The sequence below is a fragment of the Nyctibius grandis genome, chromosome 13, assembly GCF_013368605.1.
Source record: "Nyctibius grandis isolate bNycGra1 chromosome 13, bNycGra1.pri, whole genome shotgun sequence".
Taxonomy (NCBI): Eukaryota; Metazoa; Chordata; class Aves; order Nyctibiiformes; family Nyctibiidae; genus Nyctibius; species Nyctibius grandis.
In genome coordinates this window covers 4,577,277-4,604,302 of record NC_090670.1, presented here as the reverse complement: position 1 = coordinate 4,604,302, position 27,026 = coordinate 4,577,277, and the positions used below count along the sequence as shown (strand labels likewise).

At 36.6% G+C, this 27,026-nt stretch overlaps 1 protein-coding gene across 1 annotated transcript in view; it reads right to left on the bottom strand.

The window, feature by feature from the left end:
- The window catches only part of PCDH11X (protocadherin 11 X-linked), a 304,231-nt gene that overhangs the window by 206,930 nt on the left and 70,275 nt on the right, over window positions 1-27,026 (bottom strand). The gene's annotated exons all lie outside the window — the stretch shown is intronic.

The following is a 27,026-nucleotide window of genomic DNA, read 5'->3' as shown; positions in this document are numbered from 1 at the left end:
TTAATACCATCAGTTCAGTGTATATACTTGCTAACACTCCTTTAATATTTTCCTACATATTCAATAGGAAATAACTGAGTATTTACAGTTCCTAAGTGGCTGGATATCTACAAGGTTATCCAAGATAATTCACTGATTGTATATTAGATTTTCTTTTTCTCTTTGGTGTTTAAAAATGTGAGAAATATTTTACATGTGTTAATTGTAGCTGAACTAGATTCCTGCAAAAGTGAGAAGGTGCAAACTAAATCTGCACATGCAGAAACTTCTCAGCTTATGTAAGAAGCACATATTCAAAGAAGCAGATATCAGAGATAGAGTGCTTCCGTACAGAAAAAAAAGATGAAAAAAAGAGAAATGTTCTCAGGCAGAAGATCCACAACAACTGTTGGTCCTGTCTAAAATATTCATTACTGTTGACCATCAAGGACTCTCCAAAAAACTGCAAACTGAAATGTCTGGTACGGTTCAAATAATTTCTTTCACTTCATGATCAGAAAAGATCATACCCTCATCTAGAGGGTATGTTCTATGAGGAGCAGCTGAGGGAACTGGGATTGTTTAGCCTGAAGAAAAGAAGGCTCAGGGGAGACCTTATTGCTCTCTACAGCTACCTGAAAGGAGGTTGGAGCGGGATGGGGGTCGGCCTCTTCTCCCGGGCAACTAGCGACAGGACTAGAGGACATAGCCTCAAGCTGAGCCAGGGGAGGTTCAGCTTGGACATTAGGAAAAATTTCTTCACAGAAAGGGTTATTAGACATGGGAAGGGGCTACCCAGGGAGGTGGTGGAGTCACCATCTCTGGAGGTGTTTAAGAAAAGACTGGATGTGGCACTTAGTGCCATGGTCTAGTTGACACAGTGTTGTGAGGTCCAAGGTTGGACTCAATGATCCCAGAGGTCTCTTCCAACCTAGTCAATTCTGTGATTCTGTGATTATTATTATTTTTCTACCAAGTTTTCATATTACTTCCATGAAACTCAATCTTCTCATCCATGTGGTTAAAAAACATTATATAAAACTCTTGGGAAATCTGGAAACACAGCACACCTATGAGAGTGTACCTCTGAATAAACAAAAGATCTGTATTGAACTTGCTGTTACAGTAATCCTTTATGATAATGTAAGAGATAGTAAACAGTATGAAAACAATGTTAAAAAATTTCAGTCTTGAAGCAAGGTAATCACTCATCTGTTTTATATTGATATGGATTAAACTTATACACTGCTGGGAGCTCTGAAAGTAGCACAGCATTAAACTGGTATTAGTTACACACATGCCAGGGAGAAAAAAGTGTTTGTGGCAGGACAGGAAAAACTCCTCTTGCATTGCTTACTCCAGTTTATAGCAAATCATAATTTCTCTTGTGAACCTGCATACAATTCACAATCTGTGCAGATGACTTTCCAAGCAACATTTAAAAAACTGTAAAGTTTGAGCATTTTTTTTAGGCTAAGGAATGCACCAATGAAGCTTTTCTCTTTGTCTTGCAAATAGAAAAGCAAGGACAGTGGCAGCCAACTTGGGAGCAACTACATCTTTGATCAATTACAGAAGCAGTGCCTGCAGGCTGGCGCAGTGACAGCTACAACGCTGGAACCAGCAGTCACCTGTGCCTCCCTGCAGCCAAGGGTGCCATATTACTTTCATGAAAAACCAGCTCAGCTTCATTATGTCTATACAAGATCTCTCCATGCTCATCTGGTGCAAACTTAAGCTTACAGGGTTATATATTAGAATCTCTTCCCTCTCCTTTCCCAAAGATGCTTGGTGACCCCCAAAAATCTCTTCATCTTTTTAAACAATCAGGCCCCAAAAGGGCCAAATCCTAGCCCTGAAAGAAGGGTGGCCTCTTTAGCACTACTTGTCACCTGCTGACACAATCTGTTTGTACAAAAGTTAAGGCCATAGAAAGACTTCCATTAATGGTCTTAAAGGTCTTTTTCTTTTTTCTCCCTTCAGTATTCCTACCATATGCCAAATAGGGTGAAGAAGTTGTCCTCCAATATACTGCAACATAATTTTAGTAATACAGTCCAGCTTACAGATAAAGTGATATGTCCTTCAAAATCTTCATGGACCGTTATTTGTGAGATACATCACGGAAAAAAATTATACATGTATTTACGTAACATTTTCTTTGCTGTCCAGTCTATTTTAGGAAGTTCTTACCCTATGTTTTGCTTTCAGCTCTTGAATTTTACCAGCACGCAGCTGAGTTCCATCCCCAACAGCTGCTGTGGTTCAGTGATCTTGTGGCTGTGTGCTGGACTTGTGAAAAGGCTCTTCATTCAATTATCAATCTGTAAACCTTGCAATCTAAAATCCAGCTTTCTTCACTATTTCAAAATATACTTAACTAAAAACCACATTAAAGAACAGTCATTCAGAGAAAAGATTCATCAAACTCTGTATCATGTCCCTAACAGTGACCAACAAGGGATGGACCCCACAACATACTGCCCTAGATTTTTCTGTCAGCTTCCCTCAGCTTCTGACTCAATCGCCTCCTTAACAAGAGATGGTATTTTGTATTAAAGGTCCCAATGGATTTTTTTTATCACTTCAACTCATGTAAAACATGTTATCAACAATTCTGTGTGGCAAAGAAATTCCAGAGCTTAACTATAACTGGGAATTGTTATTATTATTCTGAACTTTCCAGATGCTAGTTTAACTTGATGCCTTCCAGTTCTTGTTTTGGAAAACAGTGATTAGCTGCTTCCTAGCCTCTTTTTCCTTTGCAGACGTGGGCTTATAGAGTTCTGGCACATCACATCTCCATACAGGTGCCCTTTCTTCAGTTTGAAGGGTTTGGTTGTGTGCAGTCGCCCCTCAGACAGAAGCAGCTCCACGCCTCTGGTCATTCTTTCTACTTGCCTGCAACTTCTCATTCTACTACCCTTTTTGAGTCTACAGTAAAAGAAGTAACAAGTGCCTCAGGCAGCACCACTTCCTAAGTTAGTGCTGTTGTAGCATGATTTGTAATGTGTAGAGCAGCACTTTCATGTAGCCTAGCCTTGCTGAGGGGAGTAAGTGTAAGTTTCTGCAAAGTTACTTCTGCAGAAATAGCATATTTTGTACAGAACATTTTGACTGGCATTTTCTCTGTCTTTCCTTCTAACCCTGTATCTTGGGATGCTGCTTGACTCTACAGCTTGATCTGATTCTCTTTGATCATGGACATAATTGAGTGTTTCATGACCAGTACAAGGTGCCTTCTTTGACCACAGAAACTTTCTTTTGGGGATGCAGAGCTAGACCTTCAGCAGTGCTCTGCAATAACTTGTCTTGCTTTTACTATCATGATGACAGAACTTTTTGTTTGGTTGGGTTTTTTGCTCACACTTCTCTGAACTGTCTAGTACATACACAGTTGTCATTTCATAGATGTATTATTTAATATGTGGCATATTTAATACCACTGACACAGGATGTTCTTTCATAATTTGGATATGAAGAGAGAGTCTTTATTAATTACATTTACAATTTAAGTAAATGTTTTATGGACTCCTTTTGAGACAAACCAATATAACAAAACATTTTCAGGGTGCTTTGACTCTTTGGGTTTCAGAACACTCTAATGTATGTTAGATCCAATTTATGAATACTGTAAAGCGAGGAATTTTAAACATGTTTATCCTGAGAAGATGCCACTTTTTGTTGTGTCCAGTGACGAGGGAGCAAAGTCAGGATTCACTGCTGCTTAGCCAGCTCACATTTGCAACTATAATTTCATTAAAAAAAAACCCTACTCTATATTATTTTAAGTTGTTATTCTATTGCTATATAGAACAATCCATTTTACCTACAGTAAAGGAGGTGGACGAGCGATTTAGTCATCTTCACACCTCATACCTTCTGCTGAGGTACCACACAGAACACAACACTTCAAAGCAGTCCTGCACTGTAGCTCGTTAAGTCTTTAGTTATAATTTTGTAGTGCACTAAGATTTCTTTTGCTATATAATAAAATTATAAATATAATAAATAACAATATGCTAATACATACTAAATTATGTGCTAACGCTACCTGAAATATTCTAAATATCAAGGTTAATTTTAATAAATTCTGAAACTACATATATTTAGCAAGTTGAAAGTGCTGTACAACCACCAGCTTTACTGAACAATCTCAAAACAAGGAATTACACCGATACACCTGGGATGATACAGATATACAGTTTTCAGTTGGCAAAGATCCAACTTCATCCAGGTAGTGCAGTGTTGAAAGACAAAGCCTGAAGAATCCAAATGCCAGGTATGCCACACCAGAAAAGTGTTTTCCTGCAGTCCATGGACCATCAGCAGTTTGCAGATATCAGAAACTCGGGAAAATGAAAGCATTAACTGAACTTCAAATTTAGGACAATCTTGGTTTTATGTATCACACAGATCACAGAGAACATCCATTGTGGGAATACTGTATGATATGGTCTGTGGATTTTTTTGTTGTTGCTGTTGAAAAACTTACGTGGTTAAGTAAAACAAGGCTGAAAACTGGTGCACTGAGCTATGTAATCCCATTCAAGAGTTTTTGTTCTGAGTTCTTTACATATAAGTGCTAACAATTATCTTGCTATGTATTGTATTTAGAATAATGCTCAATCTCTTGTCCACTAGTATGATTAGCCATCATCCATGAAATGCTTTATCCTGAAGCATTAAACACAAAGGAGGCTGCAAGATAGTTTTTACTTCAGCTGTGTATTACACTCCCCTGGTTAGATGGGTAATCAGCAGTGCTGCAAACACATTCCTGTTCTAATATTCTGGGGGAAAAAATCATACGAGACTGCTTATCTGATAGAGCAGACAGTACCAAAAGCAAGATTCAACAACATTTTGTGAATTTAAATTTTCAGGAAAGAATAGGTGAGTAACAGAAAGACTGAAAGAATTTTTTTTAAAACTTTCAGCCTCAAGTTTAGATTCTGGGTGTCATGCTGCCACCCTGTTTTTTCATTTCAAATAATGACATTCAGTGTGCATGACCATTTATCAGCCAGGGTAGAGCATATGCATTTGTTTAGTTCTTTGTGTTTTGATGAAGAACGTTAATTACTAAAATCTCTAACCAATTCATTTAATCAAATGCAATCTGATCTCTGATCACTTGAACACATAATCAGCCTCACGCTTCTGCCTACTTGAGAATTATTGATTTTGTCTGTCATCCCAAATAGAGGTCCAGGTGATGCATGTAATAATTACCACAGCTAATGTGATTACTGCATGTGAACTGATTACTATAATTAGGAAGTGTTTGTTTGTATTAAAAGGAAAAGTAAAGTAAATTGTGTTTTAGGTTTTAAGGAAAAACAACAAAAAAAGACAAAAAAACCCAATCTGTACCTGTAATTATACAGTCCTGTATTAAAATATGGCAAGAAATCTATTCTCTGAAGAAAGTTAAAATATTTTTTTCTAAATAAATAATATTCTGTAACATATTGTTAGGAATAAAATATCAAAGAAATAAAAGAAAATTCTCCCTATACAGCTTTCCTATAAATGATATTGAATAAGACATCTTTCTAAAATACTGACGCAAATAACTTTCATCTTCTTTTCCAATAGATTCTATTCCTTAAATCACTCCTCCTGTATACTCTGTTTTATCGTCTTGGATAAACCCCAAATATCTTCAGTTGTGCTACATCTTGCTTTTTATAGAGAACCGTTTGATATTTTTTAGATGTTATTACTGAAGAATCAGCACCAAGAATCTGATTCATGAAGTTTTACACACCATATTTCACTAAGAATGGAACTGAACATAAAACAGATTTCCTTGGGACATACCCCTACATATGCCCAGAGGATATACCAGTGTCCCATAAGCATTTTATATACAGTATTTTATAATTCCATGCAATTTATCAAGCAACAAGCTTAGCAGAACGTTGTGAAAGATGGCAATGGTGATAGAGATTTGATTACACTCTGCATTGCTCATTCCACAGCCAGGAACACTCCCACAATCAGGGTATTGAAAACTGCACTCAATCACTAACGACTGGACTTGGCAAAATGACAGATAGCTCCATTGGGCTGAAAAATTTGCTCATTACTTGCACGTATTCTGCAACATGCCTTAGGTTTATCGTAGCCAGTCCTGTTTTGGCACCCAAGAAGAAATTCTACTGTTAGATGAAGCTGGTTGTATATGTGTTCAAGATATTCTAAATGAGAGAGACAATGAAGCAGAGAGAGAGGGACAGGAAAAAAGACTCCGTCTGTGTTAGAGCCTGATCCGTAAAGTGATGACAAAGCAGCTTCCTTTCTCCCACCATATCTTTATCTCGTAAGATTATAAGTTAGCTGGAGAATAGCCTTTCTTTTGCTTGCTTTGCATGTCTATAGTGTCTGATATAATTAAACACTTATTCAGAGCTTCTCAATGCTTCTGTAAAACTGATAATATGCAATATAAATAAATTATAATGAAAAAAATTACATGAAAATAGGAACTGAAAACTAGTTCATGGGTTTTTTTCCAACTGTGCCACTGTGTTTTCATGTATAGCAACAAGAACTAAATGATATGACTGTATACTTCCAAAGCAATTGGAATTGTTCCAGTCCCTGAATTTTTAATGGTCATTTCTATAAGTGATTAGCAGGAAACCTTAGGAAAAAACAATGAAATATTAACATACTTCTAATATTATTAGAGAATCACTAAATGTTTCCAAATAACTACAGATATTGACTGAATAATATAGCAGGACATACATCTCCTGGGAGCTTAGACTTTTTGTTTGACTTCACAGCCTAAGAAGTTCTACCTTTAGAGGACAGAGGACTTCAACCAAAGATTTTTTTTTCCCAGAAAACTTGCATTTAGCACCTGGACATTTTTCTACTTTCTTCACTCTTACTGCATGTTTATCAGAATCAGAACAAGGATGAAAATCTATCTAAGAGAAAAGTATCCTAAAAAGTGTGACGACTTTCACCCAAGCTTAGGTGCTGTTTTTCGCCCTCAGCCCACGAACGTTATTTCCGTTGCAACTTCTGTAAAGAGGTAATTCTTAAAGAAGAATGATTGTTAGTCTGCTCACTCATAGCACTGAAGTTTCACTACTGCTTTGGATAAAGCTATATTATTATTTCCTTTATAGTCCTTCATTTCTGAATCAATATACAATAAAGGAAAAGCACCTTTTCCTGTTCTTCCTTTTTTAGCTGTTCCTCTATACAAAAGGCAGGGCATGGGACCTTACAAGAAAACCTGTTTTATCTAAATGTAAAAGTGATTAACCTAAAGGAGGAAGGGAAACATGTAGAGAATAAAGAAAGCAGAAAAATGTCCAGATACTGAATGGAAGTTTTGTGGGGAAAAAAATACAATTTTCTAAGACACTGTATTTGCTGTGTGTCTTTTTAACACAATTGATACAGGCAGCAGAGAAAGAAGGGACTAAAGCAGACAGCTCATTCTTATTTTATAAATTAAATGCTGTGTAAAAAGAGAAAGTGTACATATTAAAACCTAACACTGCACTCCAAGGGGAACTCCAAGGGGAATTACAAACGCATGCCATAGCCCTCTTGTCAAAGGAATATAAACAAAACTAATTAGCTGAACTATGTTTTCATTGTAAATTTTGTCAGGAAGTCATTAAAGCTGTTTTCACAATAATAAATTCAGATCTGTGGAAAACTCATCCCTCCTGATTCATTATCATTGCAATTGACAGGACTGCATGTTTGGGATACTCATTACCTTTAATGAATGCACAGATCTCAAACACTCAATTACGTATCCTACACTGCAAGGTATCCCTTCTCTTTCCAGTGGCAACAATCATCTACATTCATCAGCTTGACAATGTGAAAGCAACAGCCACTGCAATTTCAAATACATGTCCAGATAACTCAAAGAAAAATTATTTCTAAGCTTAGCTCCATTTTATAATATTTCTATTTGCAGAGGTATATAAAGCACGTACCCAACTGTAGTCCAACTCAAAAAAAATTATCTAATAAACTACAGAAAGGATAAATCTTATGAGACACAAGATAATACTTGCATAAAAAGTTCAACTGTATTTTCAGAGAAATAAGAAGCAGCTACTGAACTAGGCTATAGTACATGTATCTTAACTGTGTTCTGATTCAACAAGGTACTTGTTCTCATGTCTCATTAAAGTGTATGCATGATCTCAGTGGGCCCAGTGGTACTACAGTTCAGCAGGACAGTACAAGGCACTATGGCTTGTGTTTGCTTTTCACAACCTTTGCTGAAAACCTGAAGAAAGCATTCTTGTTTGATCATATCATCTACCAACCCTATCTGCCTATCTCAGTTTCCATTTTCTTAAAATCCTTAGTAGTATTTTAACTGTTTTACTGTGTTAGGGTACTCTGACTAGTACACACACCTGAGGTGTTCAGTGCTGCCTTTGCCTCAGTCATCACTAGCAAGATCTTCTCTCAGTCGTTGTACAGACCTGTGTCTAGTAGCAAAGTTTATGTAGGCAAGAAAAGTTACTCACGATAGAGGAGGATCAAGTTAGGGACTGCTTGGATGAGCACACATACAAATCCAGGCACGAGATCACATGGGCAGCATCCAAGGGTGTGCAAGGAGCTTAAAAATGTCATCATGAAGACACCTTCTGTCATTTCAAAGCCTGTGAGGATTGAAGGAGGCCCCATGACTAGGAAAAGGCAAATACTATGCTCATCTTCAAAAAGGCAAGAAAGAATTCAGGATAGTCAGTCTCACCTCAGTCTCAGTGGCGATTATGGAGCAAGTCTACGTGGAAGTCATATCTAAACACAAAAAGCACAAGAAGAAAGAGCCATAATGGAACTAACGCTAAGCAAACCATACTTGACCAACCAGATCAAGCCTTTTATGATGAAATGGATGGCTCTGTGGATAATGGAGAGCAGTGGATATCATTTATCTTGGCTTTAGGAAGGCTTTTGAGAGTCTACTATACCATACTGGTAAAATGAGCTGATATGGATTGGATGAGCACAGTACAAGGTGGACAAAAAAATGCCTGGACTACTGGGCTCAAAAGCTTGGCCAATGATCTGAACTGTAACTGGCAGCCAGTTACATGTGGTTAATACTGGGTTACTCAGTGGTTAATACGGGGGCTAATACCATTTGACATCATCAACAACCTGAATGAAGGGATGGAATACACCTTCAGCAAGTTTGCAAATGACACCAAATTGGAAGGAGCAGCTAACGTGCTGGAGGGCAGAGCTGGCTATCCATCTTTGTTCAGGACTTGCTGCCTTCTAAGCGAATTGCAGCATGGGAAGACAGGTGAATAAGAATTTTCTAGACGGCACAACTGTTTAGCGACAACTGAAAAATTCACCTTGAGTGTTTTCTAGTTGTTCACATTACATTTCAGGTTGCAGTGCTACAGCTAAATTTAGACTTAGGATAGCTGCAGACTCTCACAGAAGGAATCTAGATTCCAAGACAAAGGTCATTTTAGAGTGACTGGAATGCTGTGAGGACAGAAGAAAAATGTAACTTATAGTGGCAATCCTGGCTGTGAAAAGATCCCTTTATAACTCTCTTTTTCTCCTTAGTAGCTTATAAAAGAAGCCTATAAATTAACACAAAATCAAAACCAAACATAAGCCCATTTTTCTCTCACTTTCCTCCTCAAGCAGAATACTTCCTTGGAGAATCAAATAATAAGTGAGATACGTAACACTGTAATCCTCTAACTGTGGTCCATATCCCTCCCTCTGGTTGGGTATTTAAATAAAATGTGAAAAGGAATCACTTCTTAAAGTAAGAAGAAGTATTTTTCCCAGCTGCCACATACCTACAAAGCTGGTTTTGCAGAAGTAATGAATGATCTCCTTAAGGCTATCCATTTATTTACATAACGCATTCATGTCCTGCTGCCTTTTTAAAGGAGGTCTCCTAAGTTCCTTTCCCAAAATAATATACACTAAGCTATGCTGATTCAGTGACTGTTAACATCTTACAGACAAGCATATATTTCTATCTCTACAAAATGCCAAAATTTCTTCCACAGGTGGGAAAAAAATCAATTCCTTTTTTTATTGTCATAAAACCAGCACTATGTCTACTCTCTGTTTTAGCACTTGCAGCTGTCCAGTCATGCTTCTGGTTCTTACATTTGCCAACAAAGGGATAAGTGCTGTTTGTTACAGCCCTTCAAGCAAAGGAAATCTCACAGAGGCATTTTCCACTACGTTGGTCTTTCGTCTACCTGCTTGAAATGTTTCAAATCTCATTTTTACAATCTTTTTCCTTTATTGAAATTTAACATATTAAAAATATTAACCTACCAATAAAAATGTAAATACAAGTCTTGGACTTGGAGAAAGATGTTCAAAAGTAGAGAGGACCAGAAATCTTCAAATGTCTTTGAATTAAGTAATGTTTATTTCACCATTAGTGGATTATCATGTTAGAAACAACTTCTTACAAATGCTTATGGTCCCTACTAGCACAGAATATGATGTCAGTACAAGAAGTTCTGAAATTTATGTTTGTAACTCTGTACAGAAGAAAATTACAATGCAAACAGGCACTACCATACTAAATATAACAGGTTTAAGCTGTCTTTTGAATTTCCTGAATCACTTCAAGATTCCTTTCTTCATTTGTTTTTTCCCATCATAGTTTTAAATCCTCTTTCATTTATTTCCAGATTAAATATTTTTATAAAAATCTCCCCATCTGCAACTCTTATCTCCAAAAAGGAAGATAAATATGTTTGTAAAAGCAGGATTACTTATGAGGATTTGGAAAGGAACTGAATATATAGAAAATTAGGGAGAGATGGACTCACCTGCTCCAGAAAAAAAAAAAAAGAAAAAAATTTATTTCATCTTCTTGATTATTGAACTCAAATCTATTTTTAACTGTGGAGATTAAAATCTGATTTTCAGCACCATGGGAACTGCTGGATATAAAAAAAAGGGAAAACCAGGAGCACTTATATCTGTTTTTGCTTTGAAAAGGATGAGTTATATCACCAGAGTGACTGAATATGAAAGAGCAAATGAAATATTATGGAAAGAAGGGGGAAATACTTTTTCCATTGACATTTATTTTTATGTAGAAGTTAAAGGATTACTTGTCTCAAACCTACTTGAATTGTTAGTTTGAAAAATAGGGAAGACAAGAAGATGAGCCAAAGATCAGCTGACATGCCTCCTCCTCTGAAGTCAAAGTAGCAGAGCACAGCATCTGAGGGGAGCAGAGCTTAAAACTTCACCCTTCAAAGGATACACAAGCTTAGTCCTATAAAGGTGACACTTGCAAGTAGGGAAGCAGTCGAGATCTGCAGTGAGATCAGGAGGGCCGGGCAAAGAAGGCTGAAGGAATTGTCCGGGCAAAGAAGGCCGAAGGAATTGTCCACTTGTACAAGCGTCCTAAGGAGCACACTACACACACATAAATCCTAGTCTGAGTGTTCACATTTAAGCCCAGACGTACATAAGGTTTCTTCCCTTTTCAGGGAAGCAATGACCAAGAGGAGTGGGGAGCACACATTCAGAGGCTTGCCAATACACTCTCTGTGACTGCAAAACCCATGATGAAGAACATAAGTAACGTGCAGTATATTTCCATAGACTTGTGATGTATATTCCCTATTTAGGATTCTGTCCTGGTTTGGCCTAAACCAGACCAATTTTCCCTTAAACTGTGACAGGTTCATTTTCCATTTATTGACTTTTTTTCCCCATGTAAGAGAGAAAAAAAAAATTATAATGGCAGATCAGGAAACCTAAGTCAGCTTGACTAGACAGTGCTGCCAACCGGTGAAATTTGTGATTTGTATTTTAAAACATTCTACAATGGGATGCTCACTAGAAGCAGATGGCAGAAATGGTTGCACTTATTTTGGTTAGAGAGGCCTTGGAAATATAGTGCAGGTCACAGAAACATGGGAGACAGTAGAAGACAAGCTTTCTCCGATGCAAACTGATTCTGAAAGGACGAGCTGTTGTACAAACTGCATCGACTGACTAGTACAGCATAAATTCATCCAACCTATGAAAAGATTCCTCATTAGGCCTTCATAGGTTATGCAGCCACAATGTATCTTGATTTGTGATACTAAAATCACATTCTTTATGTAGCTCAACTTAGACTGCTTAGGATTACCTATGGCAATTGGTTTGACACATTCTCTAATAACAGGCAAACTGCTTTACAAGTTAAAGGTACATCAGTGGGATTTAATGCAGATGAGTACAAACCTGCTTTACTGCAAAGTCCACTAGCAGTTCTCGTTTTTCATAAAAATCTACCAGTTTTCTATACTTTAAAAAAATCTCTCAAAATAATTTACAAGCTCGTGTATGACATTGTGTAGGTCAAAAAGCCTGAGCCACTAAGTTCAGGAATATGATGGGACTTACATCAACACATTCAACAGTATTAAGGCCTTAAGTATCTCCACTACAACAAACCAAAATATCCTAGAAATAATAAAGGCCTGTCTGACATCTGTTCACTTTCAAAACTCAGCAAATGAAATCTCAGAACAGCAGAAAAAGTCACTTGAAAGGATAATGCATCAAGTCTTGAAGACAAATTACTCACTTAAGGTTAGGTGACTTGCTTTAGAGAAGAAACAGCTGTGTTATCATTAGGACAAAGTTCTGATGATCATATGGCCACCTGTATAAAATATTCAGCTACCTCAGCTTTAATGAACATTTTAACTTCTAGACTTAATTCATTATCCTTAGAACTGACAAGTCCTCTTGGTCTGACCTCTTGGTCTTCCACTTTAAAACCCTGTTCATCTGGGGAAGAAGTGAAAGCTGAGTGACTTTTTTTTTAGTCCAAGAGCTCCCTTTCAGTCCTCCTCCTTTCCTTTTCCCAGACTCTTTCCAGTTCACAGACTACCTCCTTTAGAAACAGAAGTTAGGTGTCCTTCCCAACTTCACAAGTGTCCAAGAACAACTAAGTGAGTTAGTCTAATTGAATTATTTAGTTTTTTCTGAAGTATGTTAAGTTGCAAGCCTTTGTTTTGCTAGCATAACCTCAGGCTACAGTAAATGAATTCTCTGCTACCTTTGAAGGGAGAGATGAAGTAAAATTCCCCAAGTGCAAAATCAAACAGAAAAGAAAGCCTCTTCTGCTTTGCTTGAAATATACATCTTGTCCTGCTGTTCCTTTAATGTTTTCTTTTATGATAAGAATCAGTGAAGGGCAGGTAGAGGGTTTTTTCTTCCCCTCCTACAAGTACCAGTTTATTACAAAAGCATATTGATGACCGCAAACCACTGTAACTCAGATTTATCCATTTGTTTACGTCAGATCAATCCACTTATTTATGTGTCAGATCAGACAAGAATAGGTTTTCTTCTTTGGCTTCCCACATTCTCCTAACATTTTAACACATTTTTGAGCATTGCTATGAAGCAAAAGCCTCCTGTGGTTAGACTGTTGATACTGGATTCTTTTTTTTTTGTAAGCTATGCAGTCTGGCTGGCATTCAGTTGAAACTAATGAAGAATGATTTTTAAATTGCCAATGCGTCATTATCTAAGACAAACCCTTAAAAACAAACCAGGTCTCTGCACTTAGTCACTCATTTCACAGCTCATAACTGTTCCACCACTTAAACTGCCTTGACATGTGGAAACATTTGCAAATGCCCACAGGCTTCCAAAGAGTTCCTCCCCAGATCAAACTAAATCTCAGGCAATGAAACAGCTCTTTTTAATAGTAGTCACTTTCCAATCAATTCTAAACATCCCCACCCCCTAAAGCCCCCCACAACCCATCTGGAAAAAATAAGAACATATATTCCTTTAGGTTATAATGAGAGATCTGTTAATTCACAAGCTAAGAGATGAAGTTCACTAATTAAGTAATAAATACTTGAAAACTCTGGACCAGAATTTAATTTATTTTTTTTAAATATGAAGAATCCCTTTGTGCTTCTGTTCAGAAAACAAATGTTAGAGTTTACACTTGAAAATTTCCATGTGAGGATACAATGCACCTGAAGTTGGCAGCAATGTTAACTACACCATAGGGCCTCTAAGTTCCACTTCATCATCGTCAGAAAATTCGCCAGTACACAAAGTGGGAAATGGTTGCCTAAACATCAGTCTGTAACCCCATTACAGATGGCCTAAGTTGTCTTGGCTGGGCACCAAATACCAACCAAGAAAGAAAGAAAGGTAAAGATCTTCTGTAGATCCCGTTTAAGACCTGTTATCCCCACGCTCATGTCTTGGATATCCTCAGGCAGCAAAAATAGCACTATGTAGTATTTACCAGAAATTTAAGTAAAATAATAATTCTAAAGATATACACCACCCTCTCCACATCCCTATGCCTTCCTTCCCCCCTCCTCAGTCCTGCACCACTGTTCATTGAAACTGTGAGTATATTTCTATGTTGCAATGAGGCCAGAAGTTCTCAGCTGAAAACTTGTTGAAGAAAACACTGGAGATAAAAATACCTCCTCTCTAGAAAAGGCTAGAAAATTACAGAATACTGTATTGGTGTTCTATACCTCCCAGTAAACTTGTCTGTTTAGCCTGAGAAAAGTGGACAAGGCAAGGAATGCTTTCTGCGGTATAATGACGATGGCAAATTAGTTAAACTTGAACATTAATGCCGATTTATGTATCAAATATTTTTAAGTTTCAGTTGTTTGGGGGGGGGGGGTGGTGCAGAAGGGGAACCATGCAATGTTTAAAGCCTTAGCAAAGGCCTCTAAAACTGTATGATATTAGAAGAAAGAGCTGTGGGCTGTTGTGAGATGTATCTGAACAGTTTTAAAACAACTGAGAGTCTGAGTGGATAACAGGCCACCACCCGATAAATATTTAAACTTTTTAAAACATTAAGTTTTGCACTCCCAGGAGAACGACACAAAGGTGCTGTGCTAATGAACATAATTAGAAGGCATAAACAAAACCAGTGATTGTTAATTAGGGGAAAAATAAAAATTCCACCTATATATATCCAAGTGGAGCCTTACATAACATGACAAAAACTCACACAGGGTTAAACTGAAGGCCTGCAGTACCTTAGCTGGATCCCCAGCGTCAAATGCAGATGCTATCAAACACCTAACAAAAGAACACAGCAAGGGTGCAGAGGGGTTTCCTTACCTCATAATGGGAAAGAGGGTCAAGGTTCCCACCCCAGAGATCTTCAACTCAGCCTTTGAGAGAAAGGTGCTTGCATTTTAAACTCCAGAAATCAGTAAAAACTGTGAACAGTACTTTTACTTCTTATCTCATTACATACCAAAAGCTCTAAAAAACATTTTTAATTATCACAAGGAATAACTTGTGATTTTATAGTCTGTCCAATATTCAAAATCTTGCTATATTGTTTTTAAATTGGATGTGAGAGCTTTGAGCTACTATACCTAGAATTAAATTCAATTAAATGCTCTTTTTGCATATTTTACAGCAACTCAGAAAATTCCCATTCTATTTTGAGCTCAGTATCTGACATTATATTCAAAGATCTGCAGAAAACAATGAAGTTTGCTGTAAGAGTCTATTTAATGAGCCATAAAATACTGCAGTATTCAGCACTATTTAAACTTAATTTTAGTAGTTTTTCTAAATTCTGGTTTTTAGCTATTTGCATGGTTTGACACCTGTAGAAAAAGAAAAGCAGACTGGTAATAAAAAAGGATTTCTGTACACTTCTTTTAATTAGTGTTGGTGCAACCATTTAAAGCTTTCTAATACAAAAATAAATTATGCTGGTTAATATAGCTTGATATACTCTAATTAATATAATTTGCAATTCTAATTTTGCTTGACTAAAGCTTTTAGTAAGATCTTGACATTTCTATAAATAAATAGGTTGTTTGCAGAAACTTTGATGACTTTATGTCAATCCACAAATAACAGAGGCAATCTGTCAACTACTTCTTGCAATTACAGTTACATTACGCGTTTGGACATCGAAGAATGCAAACGTTCACTTAGGAAGAACGTCTGCTTTGTACAGTCACAGAAAGTATCAATAATTAACAAATATGTATTAAGTTTATTGCTTTAGACCAGTGTATTATGAGCACTGTCATATTTTAGAGTTTATACTAGTCTGCACTATAATAAATATATTCATGTTTAAATCAGTAGTAAAATTACTATTCACAGTTGGCTGGGTTTTTTTAATTAACAATTCTCAGTCAAAACTCTTCCCCTCTCTACCTACAAACAGCAACATCTCATTTCTACCAGCCAGCAAGTTACATTACAACACTCACTTCAAAATGCGAGAGAGTCAACCTTCAGGCTTTCAGCCCCCGGCGTATTTGCCCTGAAACAACTTTCAGGGTTTCAACACCCTAAGACAATTTTCCTATTGTCTTAAAAAAATCTGAAACAATAGGAAGTATGTTTCTAATATATTTGTATATAAATATATTAACTAGCATAAAATCCTAAATTAGCCTCTCATGTGCTGAACAAACACAAAATTTAATAATATCTTTTAACTTGTTTGCAAAGCAGTGAGTTTGGTGGACATGCACAGCTATTTGGAGAGGTCCTTTACCGGAGATAAAGCAGTTTAAAGTAGCTCTGCAGTCTCACGTACAGGAATTCCCCGTTCATGTCTCTTCCCAAACATCACTTCTCTTTTCCTCAGTTCAGGAGGCTCAACCAACACTACCTCTTGTTTCACCCTTACTGTGAGCAACAAATCAGGAGGAGGCAAGTTGCACTGCAGACTAGAGTAGTGACTAGCTGTTCCCATCCTTTGGAGAGCTAAACAAGAGAATTATTTGTTCTGGGAAAGGCGGGAGAAGATAGAAATGTTTTTTTATGGGAAGCAGCGCCCATTTCCTAGGAGCTGAAATATTCAGATAAAAGCAACTTGCAGGATACAAACTAGATGCCTTAAATCCATCTTTGGTTGCACATACACGAATTTCTTCCTCTTTCAGACAGGCATGTGTTTCAGCTGTTATATTTGCAGAAAGATTTTTTTTTCCCATTCTCCATATGTAGATTTATTTGAGAAAGAGTCTAGTGTTGACACAAAGCAACATTCTTGCATGTTTCATAAACTCCAGGATAAAAAGCAATTATCGTTTATTTTTCAGCTTTTTTCATTAGTCAGTGTTGAGTATAACCACACACACACACACATAACATCACAGAAGTACGAAGATTTGTGTACTGTCAGTATCCATCCCATCTCAGTAGTGCATACCGTGATTTGATTCTATATATGTTGATTATGAGAAAAGAATTTATTTGGATTTAACGTTCATTCAATTTTTCAGATCTGTATCAGGACTGTGACAGAACATCCCAAAAGCATAGTTCTTCAGAAGACAAACACAACTTGTACATATCTTTATGGTGTTGTAAAAACACTTCAAGGTGGACGAATGCTAACATGCCTTCTGGCAAAATCAACAACCCTCAAACTGAAGAAAGAAAATTGTGCCTGTATGTTTGAACAGTTTGTGGGAAGGAAGCATGATTAAAAATAAAATAAGCAGAAAGATTTCACCCCCCTCTGATTATTGTGAAAGGCTGCAGATGACCAACATGATGTGCTTTCAGTCGATCGCCCCCTGTAAATTCAGTTCTCAATATAGTTAAGTCTATTTATAGTATATGTGAAAATTTGATCCTACGTGTCTGGGATTCTCCCCTCCAGCATAAATAATGAAGGATATATTTGCATGAAAGCATCACTGAGAAGAAAGAGGTGCAAAACAGGACAAGCAAAACACATTAAGCAAACTAAAAACAAACTTTCCCTTATCAGATGTTGACTTGCATGAAGTATAGAAACTCCCTCACAGCCTTAGCCACTGTCAGCCAAGCAATTGTACGCACTGGAGGGCTAGATTACAGATTGCAAAACTCAGTCCTCACTATTTGGAAGCGTTCTACCTATCCTCTTTTAAGTAGTCTTAATCTGTTTCTTGCTTAGTCTTGCTGACCTCTGAACACAGATGGATGTGTGTACATTTCCATGTATGGATAGCCCACGTATCTGAATCTCCACCTTTTTCTCGCAAATACAGAAGTTGCTTAAAGTAATGAGTTGTCACCAGTTGTCACCTTTCTGGTCACAAAAGAACGAAGAGCTGGAACAAAATAGAAAATCCATTTGACCATCCATCCATGAAAGGAGAAGTTAACACTGGTTTGCTCAAGGTAAATAAGTTATGGGCATCTAACTATGGATGACAAAAAAAAAGGTCTTCATAAATTTGAGATCATTTCCTTGGAACAATTAATGTTTTTCATTACCCTCCATTGATCAACTTCAGCTATATTTAGTGGTGAAACTAGGACCACTATCTGTAAACCTTGCAAAGTCTGAGATGTATTAGTTCCATGAAGGAAAATTAGCAGCCTCAATATCAATAGAACGCTTCTAAAAATATTAAGAAATATGAGTATTGGCAATTAGATATTTGGATTTTTTTATTTTCTTAATATTCACTTTGTCTAAGATATCAAAAATGCTTTCATCTTGGAGATGTGTATATACTAAAGATGAAACTGCACAAAGACTTCCTCTCCATGCCTGGGGAAAAATAATACCAACAGATATTTGTACTATCGATACAATTGCTGCCCCGCTGTTTTAATCTGTTTGCAACAGGATTGTTGCACAGTAGTCCATGGAAAATAGCTGCTGCAGTTTGCTGACTGTCAATTGCTTTTTGTTCTAGATGTTTTTTGCTGTTAGTTTTCTGTTCCTCTGTTTTAAAGCTGGAGGGTTAGTTATAGCAAATTCAGCAGAGACAGAAAGAACATAAACCACAGATGACTAGTCCCTTTTCCCACCTGGACAGTAAGATGTATTCTGACTACAGAAATAGGCTACATTGGAACAAACCTCTCCAAAAGTTATAGAAACTCTCTTGAAGAGCATCATCATTTATCTGCTGTTATGCCTATATAAGTCATTCTATGACTGTATAAAAGAATCACATGTGTAATTCACTCTCTCATTAAATCCTCTTAAGTCAACATTAAGTCCTCTGCTCATATCATGGAGCTCTTTATAATACTGGCTAGCATATGTCACACTAAACACATTGATTTAACGTATGTAAGAGATATTATGCTCCTTAATTGTCCTATTGACATTCTGATTTCAAATCTGAGCTGTAAATACTTTAGAGCAAGAACAAATCCAGTTATTTCTCACTTCAAGTCAGATATCTGAAAAACATGTCAAATGACAACCAAACATTCACCTCAGATTCATCTAGTTGTCAGGTAATACCAACCTAAATATTAAATATACTTTCACTCCTCGATCACAGTCTGTAGCTATAATTTTCTGGCAGTCAAGCATGAAACACTGTCTAAAGCACTAATGGATATTTCAGTACTGTGTGTAAGCTTGGTTCCACTCATCAAAAAATGTAAGGTACTTCAAAAAACCCAGAGACAGCGTGGTCGAAGATACAGGATGCTTTCTGTACCAGGGACAGCTAACAAACAACTCCTCTCTGTCAGAAGAGCTAACTTTGGGGTGTGTGGCTTAAAACTTCTAAACTGAGTGGCATAGAGAAGGCAAAGATTGCCTGTTTACTGTTTCTTTGTACTGGAATAAGAGTAGAAGAACTTATGGGGGACATCAACGGAAACTACCAAGTAATGAGTGAAAAACAAAACAAGATGCTTTTTCAGACACCCTGTAGTTAAACTGTGGAATTCATTGATGCAGAATGTTATGGATGTTCTGGGTTCTAAAAAAACAGACTAATTTGTTATTTAGCAATTTAGCTTATTTATATGAAAGCAAAATACATTAAATGCTATAAGAATCAAAGACATAACTAAGACACACTATCATAAGCTGAGAAAAATTACTTCTCCCTTTCCTACTTTTTTGTCTGCTCTCGAAAGAAGATGCTGGTTTTGATAAACATGAGAAAAGCCATATCAGTTCAGACTAGAAGTTCTTAACTTCTAGTTTGCAATGCCTGAAATGCATCAGCCATAGCTTTCTTTTACATTCTCCTTTTACTACTATTCATCAGTCTAGTTTTCAGACCCAAACAGCTGGTGACAAATGTGTATTGGGGGTGGGTGTGGTGGGAAGTGAGAAACAGAGTTATTCAAAGAACCATTACTCCTTACACAGCGTAACTAATGGTGGCTAACAAAATCACTTCAATGAATAGGAAGTTCATTACCAAGGTTCTGTTCTTCTGACCTAATTGTGTATCATGCTACCATACAATAAAAAAAAAAAATATTGTACAGTAAAAGAATTCATCAAATTCCTTTCTCCGTAGCCACTGCCTACCACTCTACAAGGGTGTTGGGGGTTCTTTGTCCTCTGCCTACAGCAATTCCTCATCTAGCTACATTCTGCACAAAATGAAGTCTCATTACATATTTTCTAGCTACAAGAAAAGAAGTTTATAGGTGCTAAATTTACATTATCGTACAGTCCAAAATGCTGCTTTGTGAGTGAGGACATTTTGTTCTTCATTGAAGGATGTTTCCCTGATTTAAAGCACTGAGTAAACTGTATATTCTCTTGTTCAGACACAGGTAAAACAATTGTGCCACAGGCAATCAGCTTCGGAAAACAAATGGCTGAAGGAGGCAGTTCCTTTCATCAAAGAGCACCTCCAGTTATCCAACATTATTTCAGGGACGATCACATATTGAAAATATCTACTGTTCTGAAAGCTTGGAATGACACGTCTTTGTACACAGTTAAAGAACAAAGCGATTCCTTGTGAGACCAGCAGCACACTCACACAGAGCTGAAACGGATGGTAAGTTTTGGATGGGTAAAAGCATATAATAGTCCTGAATTACAACATACAATGAAAATGCATTTGGGGTTTGTCTTGACTACCTGCCAATCTTCCCCTGCAGTTTTTAATACATATGTGTCAGTCCTCTCAAGCTACAAATGCAGTAAAGTTGAAATCCCAGTGGAGTTTAGAGCTGATCTACTAACAACTTGTGTGCTTTCTTCAGCGTGGTTTTTTGATACTAGATTGCTAGTGTGTAACATACCTTGTGGCAAAAAAAAACTTACTTTTTTTTTCTTTTTCCCCCCTCCAGTAAAAACAAACCCTTGGAAGTAAATTAATGAAGAACCAAATGGCAAAGCAGATTGGATTGCTCCTACCAAATGGTGTTTCAAACACAATCTAATTAGGTGATAAAATGGACCAACATACACTGAGACTAAGTAAGCAATTAAGTGCTGTGTATCATAGAGTGGGAGAGGCATCAGTTATACGGGACCGTAGTGTGAGACATTTGGCATTTAGCTCTCTAGCAACTTATCTGTCTCAAGGGAAGAATAAAATTAATCAGAGTAGAGGATGGCTTCTTCAAACTGAAGCATCTTCGTTTTCATTCCGATTTTATGATGAGTCAAAAAACCCTCTAACGTATTGATACTAATTCTCAGGAAAATATTTAACCTCTGTACAATAGATGATTGTGCCGATCTTTGATATTATCAGCACTTACTCATTTACCTCAAAGTTTGGTTTTGAGGCTTGGAGAGCTCCTACATAAAATAACTCAAAAACTTGTATATTAAAAAAAAAAGACAATTTGTATAATCTGAAATTAACTTCAGATGTCAAGACAGAAGCAGCATAATGTGTTTGATTTAGCAGGAAGCAACTAAAAGCATAAATTTATCAGTCATTTACTCTTTTTCAACTTCCTCAAAATTCAAAATAACTCACACCTTGGACAGAATTTTTCCCACACAGGAACACATGCACATGCATACTCACAAAAGAAAGGCATGGAAAGCCATCCCTGCACAATGGTACACCATAAGATACTAATGCTATTAAATCTTGAGAGTACTTTCATGATGCTTCTTGAATATCACCTGCTCCCCTAACTGTGCCTATTGGATTCCAAATGCATAATACCTAAACAAAATAATCAATTAAATTGATTGATCATTGGTTGATCATTTTTAAGACCAACAATCCAGACCTAGATATTGAAAAAAGTCTGGTTTATAGTGGTACTTTTACAAAAGGCAAATCTCACAGTTGTATGGACATACGCATTCATAATTCATGTTACATTATAAGTGGTACCAATGACTGAGGGAAACTGAAAACTCCCAACACTTGAAAAAAGCTTAGTTTCCTTGAGCTGCAGTCCTCATCCTGCTTTCTCAGGGGCAAATTACTATTACTGTATCACTATCAGTATATCTATTAATCCAGACATTGAACCCCAATATGGCAACACACGTACTACATTAGCTCTCTTTATGTGTTTTCAATATGAGAAACAGCTTTTACAGTCAGGCTTCTATGTTTATATCTTGATTACTGCATATACTGACATTAACTTTTACCTAATAATACTAACAAAGATGAGCATTTGCACACATGTAAGCTTTCACATAGCAGAAATGCTAGCAAATAACATGCTGCTAAAATTTGTGCAGTTCAGCTTGTCAAAATAGTAAGTGTTAAGAGTAACCCACACTGTATCACTGCAATTCACATAGATGAGCCAGACGTGTACCCGCATGCTATTCTTTCAAAGATAATTTAAAAACTGTTTTCAGATGTCATATGAATATCCTATGAGATTCTCTCAATAAATACTATTTAAAAGCTCTGGTAATTTTGTAAAGTACTTAATTGCTGTTAAAGCCTGCTAAATGCTTAGCATTTAGACTAAAAATTATTTAAGAGATTTATGTGATTAACATGGTAAAGTTAACTTTGAAGACATTCAAACCAAGTACCCTCATGACAGTCAGTTTTTTCAGCATTACCCATTTCATTTAAATGACTTCTATTTAATATACTTTACCAGGATTCTACACAAAATGTCATTTAAGAAAGATGCAGAATTTCTAACATTACAGAGACTCAGTAAGGTATTGATACACAAAGTAAGTATGAAAGTATTTTCAAATTATTTTGTAATTGACAATTCTGTACTGACATTTATTCAACACCCATAACACTAGTAAGTTATTAATTGATGCATGAATGTACTTTTTTTTTTTGAGACACCATATGATTCTAATCTATCACTGTACTAGGTGTACTGTGTAATTATAAAACATCCTCTAGTATTTCTGTTACTACTTGAGGGGGAAAAGAAGGCAAGCTATATAGAGACTGTCAGCAAGGAAACACATGTGAATACCACAGGAGAAATTGTGCACTTGGAAAAAAGTTTAATTTCCTATACTCACGTGACAGACATGACAACTGATATACACCCTTTGTTAAACTTTTCATTATTATGGAGGTTAAGATTATTTTTCTTCTACAGCATTACAACATAGGCATAAGGAAAACTGACACTTTTGCTCTTAAAAAGCCTTCAGTTTTTGCATCACAGCTTTGGGAAAGAACTACTGAATTCATAGGAAGTTTTATGGAAAACTGTAACAACACAGAGAAGATATATGACCTCTTCTCTGAAAGCTGCCTAACTGATTGCAGGTAGGTAGCACTTTGACTTCCACAAACATAAACAGCATACTTAATACATATTTATGAAAATCAGTTCTGTTGACACAACTTTTAGTATTTAACTTCATCACATGATCTCATATTTCCTCAGCTTTTCACTGAAGTAAAATAGTCACAAAATATTTTAAACCTTTTCAGTAAACCACTGAAGATTTCTTATTTTGTACCACAAGAAATAAATCACTTAAGGACATCCAAACCTTGTTCAAACCCATTTCATATTTCCAAACTTCTAATTTTATTCATTGACGTACCTACAAACTATGTATGCACTCTGTTTCTATTCACAGTTGAACATTCAAGGATAAATTATACTCAGCAATTGTTAACTAATCTACATAAGTGAATACAGTGCCAAATATATAGTAATATTCAAACATTTAAGATTTTGCCATCACTTGATATCATTGTGGATTTTGGGGATAGTTTTTTTGGTTGGTTGGTTGGTTTTGTGGTGTTGGTGGGTTTTTTTTAAGATACTACTGTCTTCAGGCTTAGGTCTCTGTCTCATGTGATGCTGGGCTACAACAGGCTTTGCTCCAAACCTGATTCTCAGACAGTCGGAAAAAGAAAAAAAACCAAACTAACAACAACAGACCCCCCAAAAAATTCAGTTAAATAACATAGGTCCTTAAGCGCTTACACCGAATTCAAAAGACTAGTTACCCCAGTATGCTCAAGCCCTTCATTTGATCCACATCAGAGAAGTCAAGCCTCCTGGACACAGGTGATGGTTGTGGCCAGGGAAAGCATTACTGGTTTCTCACTCCCAGAAATTATCTACAATAACCCTGACTACCTCAGAATAATATACTGATATAACTCTTGCAAAGAAACTACTCCTTTGCCTCTGATAAATTGGAAGTGGCATTTGGTTAACACATTGCTTAGCAGCGTCAGTGGGTGGTGCCCTTCGCTGGGAATGAGCAGCACTCACACTCCAGCAACTATCAGAGGGTGCCGAAGTTCCCTCAAGTGATTCAGGGGAGGCACAGGCTAAACAGTTGAAAGACACTGATCTAGCATAATTACATTTTCTTTGGGGTTTGGTTTTTTCCTCAAGACTGGTCTCTTGGATCACTATACAGTATTCAATATAACATTCATTCATTCTCTCTCTGTCTCTCTCTAATCCTGGCATCCTTTAATTCCCTTTCCTGTGTTTCTATGTAACACAAGTAAGAAAAAATACAGTTGACTTAGCAGAAGATGACTAAATACTGAAAGAACACCAATATTTTTATCCTAACTGAAAATAAGATATTACAAATACATTATTATTAAAAAAGGTAGCTGACAGAGCATGTACTTTATTAGGTATATCTGAAACAGGAGGATCAGCAGCAGTTGAAAGGTACACTTTAAGATTTTGTACACTATCTAAAACTTCAATACATTGTAAAGTTTCAAGTATTAAGTATCTGATTGCCTACTATAAGTTTATGAAGGCACTCTTCAAAAGGAAGAACTCATGTTTTCTTACTGCTGTGTCACTGCTCTATGAAGTTCACACCTGGGACTCCATAGTAGCTCAAGATGCGATCCATGGGAGATGCCAGTGCTAAAAACAATAAAAATGATCACACACATAAAATACTTTACATTTGTAAAGTATTCAAATCAGGTTTGAGACTTTAAAAGCTTTAGTCCTCAAGGATTATACAATGAATTTGAAATTAATCACAATTTGGAAAGTAAAACATCTTATATTATTTTCCTTTACCATCTGCCTAGGTTTTTTTTCTTCAGCCAACCTGCCAAAGATTAATTTTCTTTGGGGTAGTATAACTTGAAAACGATTATTCCAACAGCAGAGCAGTACACTGCAGAAATACACAAGGTGCACATTACAGCCTTATGTCAGAACAGTGATATATAGCGTACTTGGAATGTGAAGAATGGAAAGTGAAAACCACTTCTCTAACAAATAGCATTTCAATAGTTTTAATAGCAAGAGTAATACAAAAGCTTGGCAAAAGCCAGGTGTAGGTTTTGGTACATGAAAACACTGACATTTTAGGCTCAGCGCTGTTGCTACACTAATTTCTTAACTGAATTTTTTACAATTTCTAAATACTGATCCTCAAATTAGTGAGCCACATTTTTTTCTTCTGCAGCCATTTTAAAAGGTCTCAATGCAAATAATAGAGGACTATTTGTGTAATAAAGATGAACTACTGAAAATCTGCCACATGAACTGCCAGTACATACAGTCAAAATAAAATATGGTGCATCCTCTTACATGCAGAGTGGATGAGAAAACTGAAAGATTACATTGTGGTAACTTGATTTAATTAAAACAAGTCTAGACAGCTGCTCCTACTGCCCTAGGACATACCAAGAGAGGTGGAGCTCTCATTGAGCATTGCGTTTTTTTGAACTATGGCTGTGTTTGAGCAAGGGCTTGAGAGAACAGCTTTTAGCAATATTCTGCGCAGTAAAATAAACAGGCTTTAGAAAAGGAAGACAAACTTGCACTTCCTTTTCACCCATATCCAGACAACATGAACAGCTTTAAGAAACTTAGCAAAGAAACAGTTTTGAAGAGGTTCCACACATTATATACTGGAAATTAGGAACAGACTTACTTTATTCATTTATTGCTACTTGTTATTTTGACTAAGAGCCTCACCATAAATAAAATGAATCTGAACTCAACAAGCAAAGGAACAACACTTAACATTCTCTTCCTCCTCTCAGTTATAAGCACTCTAGTGTCTGGCTGTAAGGTGCTGTACTGCCATGCAGGGTACCAGCTTGGATGCTACATGAGCCACAACTTTCTGAACAACAAGGGGGAAAATACCGCTTGTGGACTTCAGAGAACAGAGCTGTCTAACTATGCTCATGTGAATAAAACAGTCTAGTCAGAAATACTACTGCTAACATTTTCAGAATACCTTATATAATTAAGTTTAACCTCTTCTGAACACACACACCCCCAAAAAAATCATTTAGCATGTTATCTCAGAGACGTAGGCTCTGAATGTATTTCCACAGAGAAACTTCTCTCCTATTTATGTCTTCCTATACAAAAGCCACAACCAGAGACGCCAGCTAAGGTCCTTTTTAGGCGTATTTCTAGACAGAGGATAGTGACAGGTTTACAAAGCAAATGAATGTTACATCTACAATTTAAAAAAAAAAAATAACTACTTGTTAATCTGCAAAGGAAATCGCACAAGTGCTTTAGGCACGTGCTGTGCAGATAATACAGAACTGGACAATCATAGTCACTGCAGAAGCAGAAAGACCCACTAGAAGGATCAGTGCCACGTCCCAAACTGCATAGGCAAAATGCATAAGCAATCAGGATGCTTGCAGAGTGATACACAAACTCTTACTGAATGTTGTGAATTATGCACACACTAATCTAACCTGTCTACTTTTAAAACAAGGCAAACAAAAAATGAGAGGAACATCTACACTAGAAAACATCAGCCAAAGCTTTGTGCCCCCACATATTAAATCAGATTAGTAAAACATCAATATTAAATTAAGATGAATGATGAAACAGCAACACATTATTAGAGATACTTTTTACATTTTTCTAAAGTGTATATCAACATGAAC